The following is an 18315-nucleotide window of genomic DNA, read 5'->3' on the forward strand; positions in this document are numbered from 1 at the left end:
GAGTATTGCAGTGCCGTCCATGGGGCATCGATGGATTAAGATAACAAGTGGTGGTGTCATAACTGGAGATAATCAGCTGATTCATTAAGATAAGTGTGGAAGCGATAGCTAGGAGGGATGTTTTGCACAGCAGTTGTTCATTTCGCTCAGTAAATATAGATGAAACAGAAAGCTGTTGTGTGCACTTGGTGTTCCAGTATTAAACCGACTGGACGTTGACAGGTTGTCATCAAACTGCCAAATATCCAGTGGATGTAGGTACAGAAAGATGGCAGCTGCCGACCCACAGAGTAGCACAGAGCCAAGTTTACTTCCATTGGTTTCCAAACATATGGCTGTTTTCACTAATATGATATGCATGCTATTCTTATACTAATAATTTCTGTCCCAATTAGCAAATGTTACATAACCTTCTTTGTACTTTTCTGAATTCACAGGCAGCTTTCTTACTCTTTTCTCCAGACGCTGCATTAAATATGGCCGTTTTAAACTGGACAGACACTGAACGGATTAAGCCTGATTTTTTCCCCCAGCTAACTTTGGTGGCCATATTTTCACCATATTGGCTGTTGATGCAGTGCCAGTGCCTGAACAACCAGCAGGTTTGGGCAGGTTAGAAACTGCAGCTGCGCTGCAGTTAAAGCAGGTCAAGGATCTGATTGGCCACATGGCCGCTGTGAAAAGAGCCGTTACACTACTACTCTAGTGAGCTTGTTTTCAGATCATCGGAGTAGCATATAGTCCTGATTGAGCGCTGTGATAAAGCAAAGCTGAATTTAGCTGCAGAGCGACAGAACAGACTGTGTCTCACAGCCATCTGCAGGTCTATATTGTTTTGTGGCTTACATTCAAAGTAGGCATGTGTAAAGTAACGCAGCCTTTCTTCTACAAATTTTTGAGGAAAAACCATTGAATAAATCTTTGGAATTGTTGATGGACCAAATCGATCAGGTATTCTGTGTTTACATCATGGGTGACTTAGCGAGCTGGACACTGTGCCACCACTCAGTCTTGTTGCCTGCTTGTTCCAGCGATTCCAATTCCCCATGGTATTGCAATAAACAAATCATAGAACTCCATTATAACAGAGATGTGTGTAAAACAAGACACCTCCAACTCCAAAACAAGTTCAATTGTTTTGTTATATTATTCATTTTTAATCCATGAAAGTTTTATGTTGGTCGAAATTTTCCACAATCCAGAAGTGATTTGTGTGAGAAAGCATGGCTGGCTGACCAGCGGGAGAAGCCTTAGCATGTGTAGTGGGCTGCATGTCCAGAAGCCTTTTGCACCTGCTTATGCACCTGGCAAGCAATTTCAATTCAAAAGAGTGGATGCCATGTTTGAGTCAGGTATCCAATTCCTGTAATACATCCATGGTTTACCTTCATTGGGTTCTTTTCAACAAATGCTGCACATTTTATAGGTATGTTTGGGCCCATACAACTTGACCATTCAAGGCCAAGTATACTTGGCATTGTATCTTTCTGCAAACCATGGATACATTAAATTTGCACGTTTCAAATGTATCATATCAACATTTCTACAGAAGGTATATTAAAATAACATACCTCAGTTTACAGGTACTTGTTAATAAGCTGAGTTTCTCTCATCAGGAGGTGGAGGGGACGGTAATGGTGTAATGGTAACAGTTTTCCTTCAGGCTCTCTTCTTCGTTGGTGATGATGTTCTCAATGTCCTTCATGGTCAGGTGGTCATGGAAGGCGTAGAACAGGATAATAATAATAATAGTAGATTTTATTTACAACACACTTTACATTTGAATACAAATCTGAAAGTGCACAGTACAGGCAACAATAACAGTAAGAGCAATAAAAGGATGTGTTTCAGCTCCTCCAGGGTGATCCTCTGCATGTCAAACTGCCAGAAGATGGTACCTTTTGTGCTGCCCAGGAAGCCTTCTCTCGTGTCAGACGACAGGAGTTTTGGTCTGAGGATGGTCATGAACTTGTTGAAATCGACCTGTCCATCACCATCCATATCTAGTCTCTTCATGATGATGGGCAGTTCCACCTCACTGGGCATGTAACCCAGAGAGTGCATGGCCATACCCAGCTCCTGTTTGGAAATTAACCCATTTCCATCCCGATCCAGCACCTTAAATGCCTCCGGATCTCATCAAGCTCCTCCACAGAGATGCTGGCCAGCTAACAGCTAGTGGTAAAAGCTAGCAAAATGTCTGCCCTGCAGTAGAATACAATTTTTCAGCCGTATTTGTGGCGACTGAACCAGGTGTTTTTACAAGACGCTGGGAGACTTTCCAGCTAGGTCTGTGGTGACTAAACTGGGGACGTCCAACTGTCATGGAGTCCATGCCGTTGGTTGCATGTCTATCTCTGTCAAGGACCGTACATCCATGCACCAGTCTTTATACATTAAAACAGGTCACACACAGGTCTTCACCTGTAGGAGACAACCCACACTGTGAAGTATGGACACAGTTTGAACTTCTCTTTCAAGCTCTAAAATACAAAGTTAAGAAAGTCCTCAAGGACAGAGAATGTTCAGAAATGTGTATCATAATCAGTCTATTTTTTTTAACTTTGGACAGCGCCAGGTAAACTGTTTAGCCATGTTTCCGGTCTGTATGCTAAGCTCCACACTTAATACATAGATTTATATTGACTTTGTCATCTCAGTCTCAACATGAAAGTGGATTTGTATGCGGTTATTCACTCCAGTTTAAGTTTAAACCATTAGCTTCTCTCCTCTTTTTTGTTTGTGACTACATACAGTATGTTACAGTGGACATGTCTGAGTGAGGATCATGGAGATAATGAGCAGCTGGATGATGGATGGATAGACTGGTTGATTGATAGAGTTATAGGACTCAACTGTTTATGTTTCTTTTGAAAGCTAATGCAAAAATCAACATGTGTTGCAAGGCTTTGAGGCAAACCAGAAGGAATTAGAAGGAGACACAGATAATTTGAGGAACTTGAAAAAAAAGACATTCACTTCCTCAATCTTGTCCCACTCTTCCAGTCTCCACGCAGTGTTTGGACTGGTGTTGTTAGTATTTACTCAGCACGTGCTGTCGCTGGGCTCTGCAGGCTCCACAGCCATCTAATTGCCTGTCACATGAAAAGCTTTGTCTTTGCCACTGTGGATCAACTGGAGATCAATACTGCCAACGTAGAGAGTGAGGCGTGTGTGTGTGTGTGTGTGTGTGGGATGGGGGGAGACAAATGAGTTTAAATACCTGCGAGGAAAGAGAAGCGTTGATGGATGCGACAGTATTACTGTCATTTTGTCGCCTGGCGCGCACAGGAGAGAGGGTTTATGCGCACACGCGTGCACACAGAATATTCTGACATATGCATGCAGTCTGGTGTAGGCATGCTGTGACACACTGCCTCCAAGTGTTGCCAAGTGCAGGGTTAAAAAGTGGGTGGACTCTAGCTGGAAAACCTCATTAAGTTTAAATCCCTTTCTGTATCCTATTTCTATAATGGGGAATTGATTTTTACTTAGTGCACTGGACCAGAAATAATTCTATTTCAAATCGTTTTATTATCTGTTTGTCTTTGAGTGTGTGTATGCCTGTGTGTGGACATGTGTGTCTTTGAGTCTGTGTGTGTGTTCATTTGCCCACATTTTGCAGAGACGCTGATGTTTTTCCTTAATCTGTTTGGAGTGAAACAAAGATTGTGTCTTTTTTTTTTTTTTGAACACACACTGTCTGGCTGCTTTAATGGATGCACACTTGCTAATGCTTCCATGAAGTACATACCTTTAATACCTTCAGTACTGCAACACATCATGTTGTTCTTTGAAGGATGACAGCATGTCATTATCGTGTAATAACTTACTACGCTTAATGATAGTGTAAATTCTTTCTTAAATTAACAAGTCGTTCACACTTACTTCAAAATAACTAGATAGATAAAAGTCTTTGGATAGTGTTGTCAGAGGATTCCTGCACATGCCCCAGAAATAACCTCTTTTATTTTTCAGCACAGGGAGAGCAGACTCAAACTGGGTTTCCGCTAAGAGTTTCCTTTGCAAAGTCTCAATCTGTTCTCTCCTGTAACATTGTCTCCTCATGTGAGCATGGAGAAAATTAGTATTCTGTTGAGACTGAAATACCATCAACCACCCACAAAAAAACTAAACAAATTTTGCTTAACAGTTTGCTAAAATGAAGAATTCAAGTCAGAATTGGTTTGGTTTAATGCCTAATGCCTTGTGTACTGTGTGCTTTCTCTGTTATGAAACATTTCATATATGGACTCAAATGATTCACAACTGTCAACATTTTCTGCCATTCTACTAGGGATGATCAGAACACAGTTATTAAGAGTTCAGCATGCTAATAGCTGAAAATGTTGTACACATAAAATACAACAAATTTAAAAAATCATGTAATCTGCCCTTCATTTCACCTTAATGTGATGATTTCATCAGATTAAGGTCCCTACCTTAAGCTGATCACTTGCACAGTAGCCGCTGGTAGCTAGCCCCGAGCAGGCCACCGAATCAGTCATGGTAAAACAGTAGTTGGACTGAGTAATCTTAATGTGGGAAAAGGCTCACATAAATAAATCCTGCCAAAAAATGTGGTCAATGAGGCAGCGCATTTGCTCATGTTTGGATACTTTTCTTTTCCCTTTTTCTTTTGCTCCCCCTCCCCCAAGCCCCCTGTAGTATGCTTCTGCAAACCAAAGTAGTAGTGAGTTTTAAACAGGTATAAATATGTAGTTTCATGCCTGAACAGCATAAACCACCAGTCGCAGCAAAATCAAGATCATTCTTGTTTTCGTAGCACATCCTCTGGAAGAAGGTGATACATTAAGAAATATTTTGTGGCATGCTTAAAGGTCCAACATTGTGTGCGTTTTCATGATGTAATGAAAATTAAGGTAAATACAACCTCATTGTATGATGTCATTTTTTTGGCCATCACTCTTATTGCCAAGATCCAGGCATGCGACAATGTGGGGGAAATAAAACCCCGGATTAATAAGAAAAGAAGTGGAAAACTATGTCAGATGGTAAAATTATTGTCCAAACTGTCCGCTGAAAGGTATTTTTAAGACTTCATGGAAAATGTATGAAAAGATTTTGGGGGAACACTTAAACTGCAGGGTCAGCATTCTGTAAGTGACATGGTATCGACAGTGCTTACCGTATGCGTATTAACGTGGCACCGCTTACGGGCATGATAAAGAGGATCACTGACACAATCAATCTTGATAGAGTTAAGGATGCTTCCAGCTCCTCATCAGACATTCACTCTCTGTGGGTGTAAAAATCTCCACAGGCTGCAGCTCTGGCACAGCAGCCTGCATTGGCTTCAGTTACGAAGACAGCTAATAGGCTGCTACCCTGACACATGGTATTATGATCGATTGGGATTCTCACTGTGTTGTTACATCAAAATCACAGTTATGATGAGCCTGTCTTCCTAGAAAAGAATAGCTATGCTGCCTTAACTCCTTTTTGACATTAAAAACAGTTCTGGTTATTATTGTATATTTTTTGCCCCCCCAGTGCACATGCCTTCCTCCTTCCATTTCCAGTGAAACAAGATGCTCTTATTAAGGCTGAACTCCCCCAAGGCCCCTGTATCTTCCTCCCTCTGCCTGCACCTTGCCCTCATCTGCTCACACATCTTCCTTGCGTCCGCCCAATTTTACCAACCTGAGTTTCTGAGTTCCACCTTTGGTGCAGAGTGCCCTTCTCTGGGGATCCCAAAGCAATAATACAGTGTTAGAGGCAAAGGCAATAATCAAATCTAATGCACTCACTGATCTGACTTCCCTAACCCCACTTATTCCTTAATTTATTAGACATGGGAGAAAGAAGGTATTGAGGAAGTCAATGTGCGTCTGACTCCTGAGATCCTTTCAGGGGATATATTGTTTATTACTTTGGGTTTTTTCCTTGCATAAGGTCCAAAATCTGTTTAAAATACTTTGAGGATCTTTGGGTAAGTACATGTTGTTTCTAACTTAGCTTTTGTTATTGGATTATAAAAAAAAATAAAAATCAGCATTAAAGTGTGATGGACATGAGCTGACAATGTGATGATGGATGGACATGGAATAGGAATAGACACTGAAACTTCGTCACTGTTAATGACGCATGTTATTTGGACAGGACTGGGGAAAATGCTGTATTCTCATCTTAGCTGAAAACTTATGGTAGAGGGAAAGACATTTCAGATAATAAATACAATTCCAACCCATAGATGTACAGTTTGTTTGTTTTTTTTTATTTATTTATTTATTTTTTTTATCTTGATATATTGGGTGATCTGACAAAGCCATCCGTTTCCTTCTCAGTCACCAGCCTTGTAATTGTTGATTTCACTTACACACTTTGCACAATACAATTATTTACCACATAAAATTCCATAGAGTGGGAAATAACACAAAAATGCTTCAACTGCTTTTACATTCTGTTTATTAAATGGCTTATAGGCTACCATCAATAAAAGTTAACACACTCCTACAGATTTTTCACAATAACAGCATATCAGGAAGCTGAGATAATATTCTCACTGAGGCATTGGAAGACTTTTAAAGAGAACAATCTTTGCAGGAATTATTGCGTTTTATTGACAGTAACTTAACGGTGATTCAAGAAAACAAAAAAAAAGTAGGGGCAACTGAAGTTCATCTGCCTATTTCACCGCAGTTATTTTGACATGTCACAGCTGGGAGAGCACAAGTGTAAATAATAAAAGAAGTGATGGCTGAATTAATTTGGCTCACTGTCACATTGTTATGGCCGTCATTAATGTTATTATAAACACCTGTGCTGTTCCTACTACGAAAAGAGACAATGTCTGTTGTGAAAAGACCTTTGTGTTAGAAAAGAGACAGTAAGAGCCGCAGACTAGTGTGTAGGAGAAGACTCTTGTGTTGTACTAATGGAATTAGTGCTGTGAAAACACTGAATTTATTACAAGGAGTAAACATGGTGATTCAATGTTATTCAATTTTATTTATATAGCACCAAATCACAACAGAAGTTGTCTTAGGACATTTTCAACATAGAGTTGCTACTGACCATGCCAGTGGCAAGAAAAACTTTGTTTAAACAGGGAGAGACTTCAAGCAGAACCAGGCTCTGGGTGGCGGTCATCTTCCTTGTCTGGTTGGGTTGGAGAGACGGAGAGAGACAGAAGGCAAGAGAGGGAGGGGTATATGTAGTATTTATCCCCACCTGGGGATTAATAAAGTATATCTTATCTTATCTCATCTTATAGCATATACATATATGGTACATTTATGTATGTGATATATGTATTAGTAGCAGGTATATTTACATAAAACAACACTATGGATCTAATAATAATGGAATTATGACTAATAGTAATAGTCAGGAATGGGCCAGGGCCACAGACGTAGACGTAGCAATAGTCCACAATCCAGATTCAACCACTCTCCAGGGGATCCTGTGAGATGATAAAGCACAAAGACTCCAGGGAAGCTAAGTTAGTAACATGCTTTGGTAGGACATGAATGCATACAGATGGAGAGGGAGAGAAGAACAGAGGAGCTTGGTGAGCTCATTGGAAGTCCATTGTCCAGTGTAATCCATTAGCAGCATAACTAGGGGCTGGTCCAAGGCAAGCCTGAGCCGGCTCTAACTGTAGGCTTTATCAAATAGAAAAGTTTTAAGCCTGTAGAGAGGGTGTCTGCCTCCCGGACAATAGCTGGAAGATGGTTCCACAGGAGAGGAGCTGATAGCTTAAGGCTCTGGCTCCCATTCTGGTTTTAGAGACTTTAGGAACCATCAGTAAGCCTGCATTCTGTTATCGCAGTGTTCTACTGGGGTAATAGGGTACTATGAGCTCTTTAAGATAAGATGGTGCCTGACCATTTAATGCTTTGTAGGTAAGAGAAGGATTTTAAATTTAAATTCTGGATTTTACAGGCAATGAAAGAATAAAATACAGAAGAGTGAAATAAATCTGCATTTATGTCTGATTATTCATGAGCTAATTATTTTTACTGTATTGGTAGTTTTACTGAAGGATGTGAAAACCCAGATTTTTCAGGGAAACACTGGTTTTGAGAGAATTGTATTTTATGAGCTTATGTGTTTTGAGTTTTAAGGTTAGCAGCTAATATCGGAGACATATGATCTCTTCTCGTTTTTGTCAGAACATGTGCCGCAGCATTCTGGATCAACTGGAGAGTTTTTACAAATGCTTAACAAACGCGTGGACTAGTTTTTCTGCATCGTTTTGAGACAAGATGTGTCTCATTTTTATAATGTTACGTTGTTGAATAAAGGCAGTCTTTGAAATTTGTTTTATGTTGGAGGAAAGGTACATATCCTGATCAAAGATAACTCCCAGTGTCCTTACAGTGGTGCTGGAGGCCAGCGCAATGCCATCCATAGCTGCTATATCATCAGAAAGTGAGTTTCTAAGGTGTTTTGGGCCAAATACTATAACTTGCAGGTCTTATGTCTTAAGGCACACTTGGAGGTTGGTGGAGTGTTTCCTGATAATATTGCCTAAAGGAAGCTTATATAGAGTGAATAGGATCGGTCCAAAGAGCAAAGATAGGATACATAATTTACTATACCAAATCCCCACTGACAAGCCGAGACTGAAAGGTCCGGCTAGATCTTTTGAATTGTGTTATGGATCAGGATGTGTAAATGGAGGTACAGTCTTTTGACAAGTGTCAAAAACACCACAAGTCACCTCCCAATGCACCGTTGTACCCATAGGAGTGGCCAGAGTTGCCATGATGCCAGAACCACTCCACACATCCTCTAATTGGTTGGGCAGAGAGGGCAGTCCACGTGGACAAGGTAGAGCTAGACTGATGGACACTGTTCCCAGTTCAGATCCTGAGAAAGACTTTGTGCCTTGCCTATAATAATGGATGGAGATAAAGAATCTCCTTTAAGTATGCAGCTGGATCCATGGTCCATGTTCTGGATTACTGTGTGTCTGCCATTCTAAATAGGTAACAAACTGTTAACTGTTAAATTCTGGGTTCGACAGGAAGTAAATGCTGGCCGGAGTCATACACAATACTGGATCAGCCACCTCTCTGAAGTAGCACACATAAAGACCCGGTTCTTTTGGCAGCGACGGCAAAGGACCCAGCTGCTATTTGAAAATGTATAATATGATCTCAGCTGTTTAGTGGGGACATTCAAATTTTAGTTTATCTGAGTCATTTAAATTATAGTATTATAAATAGAATTTCCTTCCCTATCAACTGACTGAATAATATTGAACCTTCGCTAATAGTAATTGAATAACCTCATGTAAACTTGAAATATGACTAATGTGATGTGAAGACAGTATCTAGTTGAAAACACTGTCCTGTAAATGCTGGATCTTATTGGATCAATGTAAAGACAATAGCAAACAAGGCAACAGGAAAAACACAGAATGGCAGCTTTTTATTTATATGAGAGTACATCAGTCATTTGCATTCTTACGCGACTTAGTCCAGATCTGAATCATCATATATGTCCAAAAATGACTCGTGGGGAAGCGGTGACAGAGGAGTAATAATGTAATGCAGTACGTCTGTGTTGAAATGGGGATACCAGGAGAAATACTGGCTGGCGTTCAGAGAGGCAGCATCAGTTGTTGAAATATAGATGGGATTAATGATACATCAATTCTCTCTCTCTTTCTCTTCTTGTGTGTCTAGACTCACTCATCTCTCAATATGTACAGATTTGTTTAGCAATAAATCATGTCTGCTTCACAGTGTCTGACTAAACAACATCCACCAATGTGAAGACTGGCTGAGAGGAAAGTTTCTCAGGAAGAGACTTTTTTTATCAAACTTTCTGACATAAAGTATTTGCCCTGTGTAATAGTAATATAAGTACCAGTAAATATGTAACTGCCTTAACATGGACAATATCTGTCTAAGTATCCAATAGTGATAGTTAAATAAAGTGTGACTTTGGGCTTCTGTGAAAAGAAATAAGAGAGTTCCACCCCTGTGTGGATAAGAGGAACCCTTTGGATCCAATGAAACACTGCTGATACCTCTCTGCAAATGTGTGTGGCAACTTTTCTTTTAAAGTAATGGGCTTAAAATATATATGGGCTTAAAAAAACAACACCATACTTCCTATGTGCACACCAGAATCAGGGAATTAGAGATGGGAAGTGCACTGCAAAAAAACTCATAACATAACTCAAAAAGACATATGAAGAAGAAAAAAGAAGTGGCAAAATTAATGAATATTGGCTTTTCTTGTTCTGTAAAATGATTGACTATTAAGTCAAATTGCCCAATCTGTCACAGGCTCAGGTGCAGACACAGCACCTTCTGACGGACGGGGGAAAGACTATTACTAAACCGAAAATAACACCAACTGAAAACCAACACAGTCCTGTAACAGTCTGGTGGAGAAACTACAAGGAGAAACTTCCCTAATGAAAAATGCTTTATCAAACAAGAACCAAAATACTTTAATCTCTAACAGAAAATACCTTAGCTAGGTTTATTGGCAGGACGAGCAAATTACTAAACGCAAATACAAAGAAGAAGTAAAGAGAGCCAGAGATGACAGACTGGTTCATGGATGGCGGAGGGTGAAGGTGGATGATGGTGGAATGGAGCCAGCGGAACAGGTTGAGGAATGGCAGATGAGACGAGGCAGCGAGGAGGGCATTGATGAGCTTTTACGATCAGGCGTCGAGTCATGGTCAGCTGGCTTCTTAAATAGTAGAGAGAATGATGAAAGGCCACTCCTCGCTGCAGCTGCAATCAGCTGATCCAGGATCAGGAACAGGTGTGCCTCCAGCCCGTCAGAATAGGCAGAAACAGGGTAATGAATGCTGCACTAGGTGGAGCCAGAGGTGGAGGGCATGACACCATCAAGGTGGTTCTACTCTTGAATGACTGGATGCAATGAGGTTAAGAAAAACAACCAAAACATTCACACTGCAAGAGCATTGGCAAAGCAAAGTTTAACTTGATGTGTTCAGTGTAGCCACAGCATAATCCCTAACAAGTGTTTGGCTTATAAATGTGCATGTTGTTATTGACTGAAATAATGTGCGTGCTGTTATAATTCAAAAATATTTGTCTGTAACTGTGTGCTTGCTGAAATGAGGCAGAACGCCCATTCAGTCACTGATTCCATTCCCAGAGTCGAACACAGAAATGGTTTTGGCCGTGGCTCATGCCTCTCAGCGTCTCTGCCTTAATCACAGCACTCCGCTCCCGAACACACCCAAAATCCTGTCAGTCCGGGGCTCCGCGAGGGAGACAGCGGTGGGATTAAATGGATGACACAGGTGACTCCTCACACTTTCAGGTTCAACAAATCACTCTTTGCTCTTCATCTGCAAAAGAAGGATGTATTAAGCAATTCCAGTCTGGAGGGATACGGCAAAGTAAACCCAAGCCAAGTTTGATAAATTACATTCCAAGCTTATGTTGAGGTTTGTGACTTAGTTTGTGTGTGCGCATGTGTGTGTGTGTGTGTGTGTGTGTGTGTGTGTGTGTGTGGTCACAGGCAAGTATTCTTACTTGACTGAGATTGAAGCCATACAATCAACAGAAGTCTGTGCGTTGACTGCACTTGCTCCAAAATTTATATTCTCTGTGTCTCCTAAACACATCAGACTCTAAATAAACCTGCTCCTACAGGCCTACATACTGTAGGTGGATAGGAATATCAGGTATGTTATCATGACCAAATCTCTGAAAATAAGACCCCAGATAAGATGTTTAAGTAAAGGTTTAAATATAAATCCGAATTAAAGTGTTGATGTTAAGCATGGTATGATAAAAAAAAGACAATATATTTAATGTTTACCATCAGCTTCATTGATGCTTACTCTGAATTTGATGCAGCAAGACATTTCAAACTAGTTTGGACTGGAGCAACAGAAGTCTGGGAAAGATGTGGAACGCTCCAAAAACACCTGTTTGGATCATTCCACAGGTAAACAGGTTGATTGGTAACAGGTGGTATCATGATTAGGTATCAAAGCAGCATTCTCGAAAGACACATTCACAAGCTAGGATGGGGTGAGGCTCACCACTTGTGTTAATTTTACAAAGCATCCAAGCAGGGATGGGGCAAGGATCTCCACTTTGTGAAAAACTCTATAGCAACTGCAAATAGTCCAGCGGTTTGGAACTACATCATTTTTGCAGATTGTTACCAGCACAAACGTCAAGAGTAAAGCCAGTATCTGTAATGGTATGGGGGTACTTAAGTGCCCATGTCTTGGGTAACGCACATCTGTGAAGGCATCATTAATGCTGAAAGGTACAGCTATCTGTCATGGTTGTCAGATGATGTCTTTTTCAGGGATGTCACTTCTTATTCAAGCAAGACAATGTCAGGACACTTACTGCTGTTTTTTTAGTTTGAATTACAATATGAAGCATCACACATTCTTTGCCACAACCCAAATTCTTCTTACCAACATAATCTGATATATATTCATTTGAGAAGAGTTATGTGTGTTATCAAAATAATTCACCTGTAAAATTTACCTGGACATTTGATTAGAAAAGGTCATTGTTAATGTCATTGTTCTTTACACCTGTGCTTTTCCTACTGCCAAAATGTCCACTATGAACACAGCAATGGGAAACTCAACTTTTTAAAAATATATATATCAACAATAGCTTTAGTTTCCTTTGTTTCCTCTCAAAAAAGTGAAAAGAATTCAAATTCCTGTCCCACTTTAACAAATACAGCACAACAGCCACCAGACCCAGCTCAACAGCACAATTCTAAACATATGAGACGTACAGAATTTTCCACAGTTACGGCAAATAGGTTCCTCTTCCTCTTAACAGGCAGACTCAAAGTGGAGACAAATTGCGGCAGTGGGGGAGATGTACAGTAAGGCAGGGAAAACAAAGTGGCAGACAGACAGAGAGGCCAACAGAGAGAGCTCATGTAGAGACAGCAGGGAGAGTCGCTGATCAATTATTCAGTTCAGCAGTTGGGTTTCCAGGAATGGAAATGTGCAATGGGTGTCAGTTTGGTGGAGGGAGATGCCACATTAACCCTGTACTCCACCACCACTCACCACCACCACTAACCACCGCTATGAGTGATAACTGAAATCCCCCAAAAGCACAGCACACGGTGGTGTCTTCCTCTCTGTGTATGTGTGTGAATGTATCAGCGCCTGTTCACCTCCACTCTTCACCTTTATCGCTCACCAAAAACAAAGTGCTGATTCCAACATGACTTCTGAGATTAATTATCTTCCTCCTTTGATCAAACACTTAATGAAGTGCCTGTTTATTTTCATTTATTTTTCCTGTTCCGTTTGTTTCCTCTCTGGTCATTAGTTTGACAAAGGATCCAATTAAATTATCAATTTCTGGCAAAACTGAATATGCCCCCTTTTGTTTGTTTGTTTGTTCTTGTGTGTTTTTCTTCCCTGTAATTTCATGTAATTTTAAAAGTGTTTGTTTTATGGATAGCATGCTGCACTGACGTCCAAAGCAAAGGGATTAGAGTAACCCTAACCCTGCTCAGTGACTTGTAGTTAAATCTAATTTTAATTGCCAGGCTGTGTTAAAGCCTAGTTAAAGCCCATCTCTCGCCTAGATTTGGAACCAGGAAAGCTAAATTGCAAGTTTATGTGTGCTAGTGTTAGGGTTATGTTCAAAGGTAAAACAGAAACCAGACCAATGCAAGACTTGACCATAATGGATTACATTTTAATTTAAGACTTTAAACTAGACAACCTCAGACTGGACAGATGCCTTCAATTTTCTTGGTTCTAGTGCAAATGTGAGCTGCCGCATTTGAATGAGCTGCAGTCTGCTATTGATTTGCGAGGCCAGAGAAAGTGCATTGCAGTAATCCAGTCTGCATGAGACAGAGGCATGCATAAGCTTCTCTGCGTTCGACAGAGCAAGGTGTGGTCTGACCTTTGCAGTACCTTCTGAACTGATTCTAGTCAGGAAGGTGAAGTGTGCTGCGAAGTTCAGGTTACAGAGGCAAAGCACCCTGAGTTCTTTACCTGCTTATTACAACAATGACTCACTGATGATTTTATCATTGACACAATGCTCTATATTCATAATGTCCGCTGAGGTTTTCATTGGGTTTTGTAGCTGCCATCTGTGTGTATTCAGCTCCTGATTTCCTGAGAGAGAAGCTCCTGGACTGATCCTGGTACTGCCCTCCAGACGCGCACTGCGAGTGAACTTACAGCCGTAGTTTAGCGGAGATATTTCTATGAGATCACCAGGCTCAGAAATGAAATATCAATGTTGTGGTTCTGACTGAAAATGTTCAAACTCCACCTGAGAAAATCTGATGCTAGCACTCAAATTATTACTTGTTAAATTCTATTAGAGCTGGATAATATGATATCATATAATAAGACCACTTCACAGAAAGTGGAAATAGAGAGCGAGAGAAGCAGATATATATTATTTACCACTTCAACATGCAGCCAGGTTTTGGAAGTACAGTTCAATTTCATATGTAAAGGTGGTCAATTTTGAGAAACATGAAGTTAGTGACACCAACGACAACAGTTAAATGTATACCTGGGGCCAGAACATTGAATCAAATTTGAAACTGCTGGCTAAGGATAAACCTGAACACAGTAAAATAGTGATTCATATCTGCAATAATGACACCCAGTTACATCAATGATGACATGCGGCTGAACATGTCATAATTTAACCACTGGCTGTTGATGTGGTGTCCAGCAAATGAAGCTCCAGTGACAGATCAGTCAGAAAGATAATTCTTTTGCATGCTGAGGCCTGCATCGTATTTCTCATACCATCCTGCATTCACTCCTCTTAATCATGCACTCACAGTTTATTTGCTGTCATTGTCTGGTGCTGTCAATTTGAGATAGCAGCTGTTCTCATCAGGTCACAACTATCTATAGTAGCAGAGTGACACGTCTTCACTGTTAGCCTATCATCTCACTTCTGTCTTTTTAACCCTTAAATACTGTTCGGGTCAAATGTGACCTGTTTTGATAATTGCCAGCAGTGCAAATATCCTAAATGTCATTATTTTAGCCTGAAATTTGATGACTTTTCCTAAAGTGACCCCAAATACACAAAAAGGTTCAGGTTCAGCACTGTTTTACACCCTAGCCACTCATCAGGTTCTGGCCCCCATGCCTCGGCCTCTTACTGGTGGGTAACAGCTGGCTTTCTTACCTCAACCCAAGGGATTAGGAACATTACCGTAAATCCTATAATAGTGCTGGATTAGAGTCAGGATTTACCTCCAGTATAAAGGTAGCAGGTTTTTAATTAGAAGGCATATATACAAGAGATCGGCCTGCATTCAAAATTATCTTCTCATCTCTCATTTGCTCATATCACTATACTTCATAGCATGAAGTATAATGTTTTCATTTTTCTCATTTACCATGTCTTGGTAAATTCTCATATCACATGATGCAAAATCTACATTGCTGTATCTGTTTATGTAAAATGAATCAGATCTATAGGAATTAGATGAGAAATCTAAATTAGCGTTAGCATATAAGAAATTTATCATAATCACTTTCGATTTCCCCAGCTGCTCTTAAAATGTAACCCAACTTTGAGTTTGGCTTGAGTAATAGATAGTCAAGACGCACGCCTGCAGCCCAGAGGATTCACACTCAAGGCCTTCCATCGAAGGGTTCCTCGCACTTATCTCTGAAGTCTGAAGTGCTCTCTTTCGCTAGAAACATAAAAATCACCACCCGAGGTCAAGGTCTTTGCAGACCCCATCAAGCTATTTAGGGTCATCCTACCTCTTCCAGCAGTTCAATTCACTGATGACCCCATCACTAAACATCGCAAATCACAAACAACAGATGCACGAGTCAGCAACTTACAATGTTATGATGTATCTCCTGATTGAAGGTTTTAGCGAAAGTTCAGTCAGGAGGACGATACTTTTGCTTGCTTAGGTCTGTAGTTTATTTATCAGACCATCCTGCATTCACTCCTCTCACAATACGCAATGTCTTTGCTTTCATTGTCTGGGGCTGTCAACTGAGATATCAGCTGTTCTCATCAGGTCATCTATCTAATAGCATGGTGACACACCCTCTCTGTTAGCCTATCATCCTGCTGCTGTGATTTAAATATGATTCTCCCTCTGCCCTAGTTCTTTCATGCTGCTGTTATGTGAACCGCTCCATCTCCCCATGACTGCCCAGTCTTCGTAGGTCTTCAGCTTCATCATTTTATCAACCTCATCAGTCTTTCAGTCAGCAGAGTCATCAGCCACCACCACCACCAGCGTCTGGACTGCATTAGGGGTGCTTATCTTGCTGCTGTTAAGGGTGATGCTGCTCTATTACAAAATCTCCCTCTGGAGTCAAAGCACCAAAGACTTTCTGATAAGACTTAATAATCACATATCATCTGTCATAATAAACAATTATATTTACTTCATTCACTTCTCTTTCCTGATTGAAACTATTTGGGCTTTGTAGAAAATTGATGAATGACTCTGTGGGGAAAACATAGTCTGATTATGAGAGATGGCATCCATCCCACTCTCATTTCTAGTAATCTGACCCAGTTTATAAGTGAACCAAAACCATAACATGTCTTTTAGGGTTGTGCAAGAGAGCTGTCTTGGTCCATTACTGTTCTCATTATACATGCTGCCACTGGCTGACATCATTCGGGAGTACTGGCTCAGCTAGCATTTTAATTTCTAGCTGATGCTATTTGCTGTAAATGGAAACCCAACACTCAAACCTATGTTAACATGTTAAAATTAATAATAATAGTAGTAATAGATTTTATTTAAAAACACTTTACATTGTAGAAACAATCTCTAAGTGCTACAATTTGGAATTAAAACCATAAAAACAAGTAAAAACACAACAGCGAAAAGAGATTGAAATGTCTCCTAAAAAGAAAGGTTTTCAGTCCCTTTTTAAAATTTTCAACAGTCTGTGAAGCTCTCAGGTTGTCAGGGAGGGCGTCCCACAGGTGTGGAGTGGTCTTGGTCCTGGAGAGGAGAAGTCAGTAGGTGTTGGAGGAGCGGAGGGATCGTGCTGAGGTGTATGGGATGAGGAGCTCTGTCAAATATGAGGGGGCATTGCCATGAATACAATGGAAAGTGAGGAGGGAGAACTTGTAATCAATGCCAAGACGGGGAGCCAGTGAGTTTGTTGAGGATGGGGGAGACGTGTTCGTATTTCTGCACTCTCATCAGGATCCTAGCAGCACTGTTCTGTAGGTACTGCAGCCTTTGAAGGCTTCTGCTGGGGATTCCGATGAGAAGTGCATTACAGTAGTCCAGTCTGGAGGAGACATAGGCATGGATGAGCTTCTCTGCATCAGGGAGAGTTAGAGTGGGACGGAGTTTTGCTATATTTCTGAGGTGGTAAAAAGCAGTCTTGGAGAGGTGTTTGATGTGAGCCTTAAAGGTCAGATGAGGGTCAAATCTAACACCCAAGTTGGTGACTATAGATGATAATTTGATGTCCTGGCCAAAGAAAACAATGCTGGTTATGGGAGATGTTTTGGTTTGATGAGGGGTGCCGACTAACAATACCTCAGTTTTGGAGCTGTTGAGCTGTAGGAAGTTGTGTCTCATCCATGCCTTTATCTCCTCCAGACAAGCAGTGAGTGTGGACAGTGATGATGGGGATGGTGAAAAAGACAATTTTTATATAAAGCTGAGTGTCATCAGCATAGCAGTGGAATGATATTCCAAAGCGGCTGATGACTTTGCCAAAGGGGAGCAGGTAAAGGGTGAAAAGTACGGGGCCAAGCACTGATCCTTGGGGGACCCCACAGATGACCTTTGTGCTGATTGTTGTATGAGTCCTGGACCTTGAGTCACCCAAGGAAAAGCACTCAGTTCTTTCGGACAGGTAGGATATGAACCAAATCAGGGCAGTGTCACAGAGTCCAATGGTGTATTGTAACCCAAATCGGTTGCCATTAGCAGGTCATTAGTGACTCTGACCAGGGCTGTTTGTTGTGTGCACATAACCAAAACCAGCCTGAAATGTTTTAAACAGGCTGTTGTATTTGAGATGGTCTTGGAGGTGGACAGCAACACCTTTCTCAAGGAGTCACGTGACACACACTGTTCTGTGGCAAGTTTGTTTCTTTTTTTTGTTTGTATCATTCTGTAATTATCTCCTGACACTCTAAATATAAGTTTTTATCAAAAAGAAAAGTTTTGAGACTACTCTTAAATGTAGAGAGGGTGTCAGTCTCCTGAACCCAGACTTGGTTCCACAGGAGAGGAGCTTGATAGCTAAAAGCTCTGCCTCCTTTTCTGCTTTTGGAGACTTTTAGGAACCATAAGTAAAACTGCATTCTAATTTCACTCTTGCAGAGTGGCTAATGTGGGAGAAATATCTTT

The 18315-nt window shown here is 40.7% G+C and overlaps 1 pseudogene; it reads right to left on the reverse strand.

Annotated features, from left to right (window-relative positions):
* Positions 1-962: 962 nt before the first annotated feature.
* Positions 963-18315, reverse strand: part of LOC121612010 — an 82110-nt pseudogene continuing 64757 nt past the window's right edge.

Source organism: Chelmon rostratus, chromosome 9, assembly GCF_017976325.1.
Source record: "Chelmon rostratus isolate fCheRos1 chromosome 9, fCheRos1.pri, whole genome shotgun sequence".
Lineage (NCBI taxonomy): Eukaryota > Metazoa > Chordata > Actinopteri > Chaetodontiformes > Chaetodontidae > Chelmon > Chelmon rostratus.